Here is a 7,372-nt window from a genome sequence, read left to right as displayed (position 1 = left end):
GAATCAATAAAACTCCTGCAGGTGATTTTAATGTGGAGCCAAGACTGAGAATCACAGACTAATGGGTCTTTGTAAATTCTCGAGATGTGCTCTCTCGTGTGTATGGGCTGCTGACTCTGCCGCCCTTCCCGGATGGCTGCCTCATTATCCTTTTGCTTTAGGTAATAAAACAGATGTTACATTCAAGGCAGTGGTGCTCTGTTCTGAGTTGCATCTGATTTTCTGTGTAAGATATAGCTTATGCATGATTGGTACTCAGTCTGCAGCATCATTTTGCCCTAGGCATCCCAATAGACTCATAACCTGTCAGCTGCTGTGCACACGTTACATGTGTTCCTGGCTTCATTGCAGCCTCCACCTAGGCCAGAAGGTTGGTACTAGATGTCCTGGCAAATCAGTAGAAAAGATTAGATTTGCTAACTATTTTTGTTCTCCTTATTTATGTATCAAGCACAAACCTGGAGGACCCATCTCCTAATGCTCATTCATAGGGGAAAAAGGATATCCCTTCTCGTTTAAGGCTTATACAGAGTCAGAAAGAAGGATTAAATATAGTTAACAGCACTAGAGATAGAAATAGGAAAGAAAGAAAGGGTGAGAAAAGTGAATCTGCTAATTTTCTCTGGGCCTTTGAAACTCATTGCTGGGAAGATTTGTTAAATAATAAGAATAGTATCAAGAATAATAACTATGGCAAAACAAAAAGAACTTCAATCCACCTTTGGATTCTGGAAAAAACAAAATTAATTCCTTACTAGCCCGGTATATAGCAATTTGGAGGGTTTGGCCAAATTGAAAAGAAGGAAAAATTAAAAGATGTGTGGCAAATAAACTTAGCTAAGACATGTTAAGTTCCCTGCGTGACATGAACTCTGGAGACTGAAAAGTTGGTTTTGAGACCTCCAAAGGACAGTGCGATTGACCTCAGAGCAAAGGTTGGAGATAGGTAGTTGAGCCCAAGTCCATAGCTGGCAAGAACTAAGAGGAAACTACATCAAGAGGAAAGAAATGTCCAGTACCCCCCGGTACCATTGCCTGAGCAGCATGAATAAACTATGAGCTCATGCACCATGGACTTCCGCAAAAGTGACCACCGCTGCTTACAGGAAAGAATCAGTGTGCAACAGATAGCTCGGACCCAGGGTTCAGCATGAATGTCCCTTCCCCTAACTCGACTAAGAGAGCAAGTACCTCCACTCCTTCAGGAATACATTCAGATACCACTTAAGATCAAGGATGGGAAGAACTGAGTAATTTTATGCAAGATAAACTAGAAGGATTGTTGAAATGGTGTGATTCTGAGTAAGCTTTTGGAGCATTATATATTTCTCTGCTTTTCAAATAGCAGCTGTGTATGTACTCAGAAGGATTGGATTAACAGTGTTTGTGTCTGCTTTTCTCTTTTAAAAAACCCCACACATCATGTTTCCTCTACATGCAGTCATATTGTATCAGGGTGGAGACATACTGGGGCACCTGGTACACAGTCGGCTGGCTGTCAGACTCATGTTTCAGCTCAGGTCCTGATCCCAGGGTGGTGAGATCCAGCCCTGAGTCAGCTCACACGGTATACAGTCTGCTTAAGACTCTCTCCCTCTCATCAGCCCCTTCCCACCTTTCTTGCTCTTTCTCAAATAAATAAATATTTTTTAAAAGATGGAGACATACTGAGAAGACAGAACCATTAAACAATAGGGACACATGGCAACAGTATCTGCCGTTACTGCCTGGATGTCACTTCTTATTTTCTTTCTCCTATAACTTCACCCTCTCCTTTTCCATCAGCTCTTTCACAATAGCTTTTAAACGTGTGCAAACATCTCCCACCGTAAACCATTAAGCAAAATACATAAGAAGGTGAAACATACAGCCTTCCCCAACTCTACATATTTTCAGCTATTACTCTATTTCCAGATGTATTGGTCCATACTTACTAGATTTTTATGCTAGATTTTCCACCATCACCCTAAAAATATTTTTACCAGGGCTGGTGGGGCTAAGTCATGCAGAGCGCCTGGCCTGCAGCAGTGCTGGCAGCTGGCAGCTTTGGCAGCACACCTGAGGGCTGGGGAGCCAGCTGGGCTCTGGGCGAGCTAAGCGCAGAGCAATGCTGAGCCCACCACCTGCTCCTCAGGGAGCCACGGAAATTGGCACCGAGATCAGTTGCAAGATCTCAAGGGCCATCAAGGGGAAATTGCAAGATATTCTGTTGATGAAGAACCTCCTGATTGCATTATTGGTGATGGTGGCCAACAGGAAAAATCAGGACCAAATGATGGGACGTGTCCCTGTTTCTAGGGAACAACACAATTCAGTTCACTGTATGGCTTCAGAAACATGATTTAGATAAACTTTGCTCTGTTACAATTGATCCTTGTAGCCTAAAGTCTTTTTTTTTTTTTTTTTTTTTTTGCCTAAAGTCTTCTGATAGCAACATCTTTGATAATATCATGTCTTCAAACAAGAGCAGTTTCAGTCAGGGCGAGGAGAGAAGGCATGAAGCTGCAGTGCCGCCTCTTGCGATTGCTAGCACTAGACCTGAAAAACAGTTTCAGGGTCTCCACTAGTTCACAGGAGCAGAAAACCACTACTGTCAGACAGACTCGGGAGGATGAAGCTGCAACCCGATTAATGTCAACTGAGAAGCCTCTGAGGAGCCATTCCCCTCTGAAGATGTGATTGATATTAAGCCAGAACCAGATGATCTCACTGATGAAGACCTCACTTTTGTGCAGGAGAATCCCTTATCTCAGAAAAAAAAAAAAAAAAAAAAACTAGAGTGGAACTTGCATATGGTTCTTCTTGCCCTTCTATTGAAACTTATCAACCAGCTGCAAGTCCAAATGCAGACAGTGGTGCTCATTTAAACAGGTGCAATCTTAGCAGCAGCAGTATCCATGCAGTCAAGCCACCTGATAAACAGAATAGGCAGGTACATGAAACAGGACGTTTGTGTGAAATGAGAGCGTTTAACATCTTTGAAAAGACTTGGAGTCCCTTCTTCAGAAACAACTCAGAAAAAAATGAGTATTGAAGAAAACTTTTGGAAGAGAAGGTTGCCTGTGGGGTAAGTTCAATTGTTAAAGTAAAAAATTTCAATCATGGTGGAGACGAAGAGGAGGAAGATGATGATTGTGGGTCTCATACAGGAAGCATCTCCAGCAGCGTGTCAGTGCCAGCAAAGCCTGGAAGGAGATCTTCACTTCCACCTTCTAAACCGGCTGACAAGCATCTAATTGTGAAGGCTATATCTGAAGTTCAAGAATCTGTAACAAAAGCAACTATTCTATAGTCTCACAGAACAGACATTTCCAGTTGCTCCAAGAATTTGAACCCATCAAGAAGGATTGCCGGCAGAAATAGTCCAGGGGCAAAGCAGGACCCCCAGAATAAGTCCCTCCATTAAAGAAGAGCAAACAAAGGGAGATAATATAAAAAAAGGCCAAGGAACAACAGTGGCAGCTGTTACTGAAAATTGACCACGTAATGGCAAAAACTCTGCAAATCAGACAAGATTACTATGACACGGGATCCATGGTCCATGAGACACAAGATCATTCTGAAGAAGCCAAAGCTGTCTGAGGAAACAATAGTGGCACCAAACCAAGAACCAAGGATGAAGACTGCAGATACCCCTCGGGGACTCTCAGGACACCTTATGCAGATGAGATCTTGTAAAACCTGCAAGTCCCAAGGTTACAGCGACACTGGATTATGTCCCCAGCCCTGCAGGGTACATGGCAGATCAAGAGGAGGACATGGGTTTTGAAGGCCTGAAACCTGTAAACCAAAGTACAGCCTCTAACAAGGGACTCAGGGGTCTCCTCTACCCACAGCAGTTGCATTGACGAGAAGGCAGCTTGAAGAGCCAAATGGGGGCAGCCCCCATGGCCCAGTGGTTTAGCACCTCCTTCAGCCCAGGGCCTGATCCTGGAGACCCGGGATCGGGTCCCACATCAGGCTCCCTGCATGGAGCCTGCTTCTCCCTCTGCCTGTGTCTCTGCCTCTCTTTCTCTCTCTCTCTCTCTCTCTCTCTCTCTCTGTATGTGTGTGTGTCTCATAAATAAATTAAAAAATCTTAAAAAAAAAAAAAAAGCCAAATGGTAGATTTTCAGATGCTGAGATGAGTGAACTGAACATGGTCCAGAAACCAGAAAACTTTTGGAGCATTGCAAGTACTAGCCTGCCTGTAAAAATGGGGATGAGTGTGCTTGCCATCATCCTGTTTCACCTTGCAAAGCCTCCCCTGATTGCAAATTTGCTGAAAAAAAAAATGTTTCTTTGCTCATCCAAATTGTAAATATGATGTAAAACATACCAAGTCAGACTGTCCCTTTACTCATATGAGTAGAATAATTCCAGTACTGCCTCTAAAACCAGCAGTTGCAATACCAGCACCACCCCCTAGTAGTCAACTGTGATTTCCCTACTTTTAGGAAAATGGAACGTCCCTTCTACCACCCAAAACACTGCAGAAGTACAGGACCAGACTGCACATTTTATCATCCCACCATTACGGGACCACTACAACACGCCTTGTATGGATTCAACCTCACACCAGTGAATGACACTCAGTCCTACTTGGCTGAAGATTGTGGAATGTCTACCTGACAAAAAATGTTCTGCAGAACTTGTCAAATCTTTGAAACTTAAAATCTATTGTTTTCATAATATTAAGTTTATTGCCTATCTGGTGTCTGATTTTTCTATTTATAAAGTGGTTTTAACATTGGGTGCTTTTTTGTTTTGACTATGAAAAGACTGTTTAAGAATCCTTATAAATTCAGGGCTTCTAGGATTTCTAATTGATTCCATCCATTTACATGGTTTTAACTATCTCTTGTATATTCTAATGATGGAAATTAATATCCTCAGCTTCATTCTGAGTGCCAGAAATATTTATGCTAATAATGACTACTTATTCAAATAATGACTACCTTCACCACTCAGACTCAATGTACCTAGAAAGAAATTATCTTCTGGAAAGCCACAGCTCCAAAAAGTGCTGGTGCCGCCTCTATCTTCTTGCTAGTCTTATATTGGAGTTGTATCTTACTTTTCTTTAATAGCCTCTCCCACTCACTTACTTGCTCCATATTGTTCAGAAGGGGGAGGGTGCGGGGGTGCTGGGTGGCTCAGTCAGTTAGGCAACCGGCTCTTATTTGGTTCAGGTCATAATCTCAGGTCTTGAGATCAAGTCCCAAGCCCCTCAGCTTGAGGCTTGATCTCTTTCCTTCTCCTTCTGTCCCCTACAGTCACTCCAGCTCATGTACATGCTCTCTCTCTCTCTCTCTCTCAAAAAAAAAAAAAAAAAAGGCTCATATCCAGGATACCAACATTTTTAAATAGCTTTTAAATCTAGCTTTTTAATAGGGTGTGATCCTGAAGTCCATGGATCAAGTCCCACATCGAGCTTCCTGCATGGAGCCTGCTTCTCCCTCTGCCCGTGTCTCTGCCTCTCTCTCTCTCTGTCTTTCATGAATAAATAAATAATATCTTAAAAAAAAAAGAAAAGAAAAAATCTTCACAGAATGGTCAGAACACAACCTACTAATCACCCTGTATGCCCTAATTATGTGATTTTGAAAACTTAGTAGATACATCTAAAAAATGGTGATAACATTTACATAATCATCATACAAATAGTAAAAAATACATATATATATGTATTTATATATATATATGATTTGTATGAACATTAGAACTAGAAGGTAATGGGATCCCTGGGTGGCGCAGCAGTTTAGCGCCTGCCTTTGGCCCAGGGCGCGATCCTGGAGACCCGGGATCAAATCCCACGTCGGCTCCCGGTGCATGGAGCCTGTTTCTCCCACTGTGTGTCTCTGCCTCTCTCTCTCTCTCTCTCTCTGTGACTATCATAAATAAATAAAAATTTAAAAAAAAGTTTTTAGAACTAGAAGGTAAGATATTTTACCATATAATAAATTAATGTAATTTTATACAAAATTAAATAGGGATCCTTGTTAATTAAAGTAGTGGAAAATATTGTTCTAATTTTAAACAAACTTAAGGTATATTTTTAATTCACTACATTAACACAAAGTTTGAATGAGCAAAATACATGCTTTATTATATACTATGTTTTTAACGACCACAAATGAGTTTATAATAAAAGATTATGATACACACATGCTATTTCACAAGCATAACATGGATATTTAGCTGGAACTGAAAAGCAACTGCTCTAAAATTATAATTTAATCTTTTCCCATAAGAAGAATTTACTGTCTCATTGATGTAATTTTATTTTTCCATAGAAATTCTTTACCGAAATACCATTCTGTAAAGTAAATGCACAGTAACCTGATGAGAGTATGTTCATGATGATTGGGAACCAATCACTGTCTCTAGTAAACCTGGCTACACCATAAGCTAGTCATAAATTTGAACAAATGAAGTAATCTCTGTCTTATTTTCCTCATATGCATCACAGGAATCAAAATACTACCTAATTTATACTGTTGTTGAATAATACCTAAAATAAACTATGTAAATGGCCCAGTAACTGGCAAAGAGTTAACCCTTAACAAATGTTAACTATAGATAGCTGGATACATCAAAATTCATAATTTTTTAGTAGAAATAAAGCTTAATTAGATGACTAAAGATAATTGAGAGGATCAATTTATGCCATTTGACTTTTGGATTTAATCTGTGTAATCCCTAACTTCAATTCTATTTCTCTAACCCATTATAAATGAAACTACAAAAAGATTTCATTTTCATTAACAATACAAGTGAGGCAACATGATAGAGCATAAAGAATATGGAATTGCTCATATACTGGGCCTAAATCCTAAATGTAATACTTACTAATTGTAATGCTGTAGAAGTCATTTAAAATTTCTGAAGTCATTTAAGACTTCAATGTCTTTCTCATAAAATAGAATGAAAATAAATCTCATATTATCTTATAGAGATATTTAAGGTTTAATAAGAAATACATATGAGAATATGTCATTGTTATTACTTACAGTTTTTCATGAAAATGAAAGCTCAGTAAATATACATAAAGTCAATACTAATTTCAAAGTCCTTGAAGTGTTTTTATGAATTAGCTTTTTAAATAAAAATTATAATTTTATATGTAGCTAGTTAATTTACTTGAATAAAATATTTCTAGTTGTGTGGTTTGTTCAAGAAATTACTGAAGAGAAATTCTACAGTATAAAATTTTACAAAAAACATTCAGAAATGTGGAGTGTTTAAAATGATGAAGGATGCATATAATTTATGTTATTCTGAAACAAAGTTTTACCTAATTACAGATGCCATAACTTTCAATTTAGATTTAAAAGAAAAAAATCATTGTTTTAGTAAATAACTAAAATTTGATTGAAATTTTTATAAGGAA

The 7,372-nt window shown here is 39.0% G+C and overlaps 1 pseudogene; it reads left to right on the top strand.

Moving 5' to 3' along the window:
- Positions 1-2,107: 2,107 nt before the first annotated feature.
- On the top strand, positions 2,108-4,568 carry LOC129494154 (zinc finger CCCH domain-containing protein 14-like; annotated as a pseudogene).
- The last annotated feature ends 2,804 nt before the right edge of the window (positions 4,569-7,372 follow it).

Source organism: Nyctereutes procyonoides, unplaced genomic scaffold (assembly GCF_905146905.1).
Source record: "Nyctereutes procyonoides isolate TBG_1078 unplaced genomic scaffold, NYPRO_anot_genome, whole genome shotgun sequence".
In the NCBI taxonomy this organism is placed as follows: domain Eukaryota; kingdom Metazoa; phylum Chordata; class Mammalia; order Carnivora; family Canidae; genus Nyctereutes; species Nyctereutes procyonoides.
The sequence above is the reverse complement of the archived record's forward strand: the minus strand, read 5'-3'. Positions and strand labels throughout refer to the sequence as shown.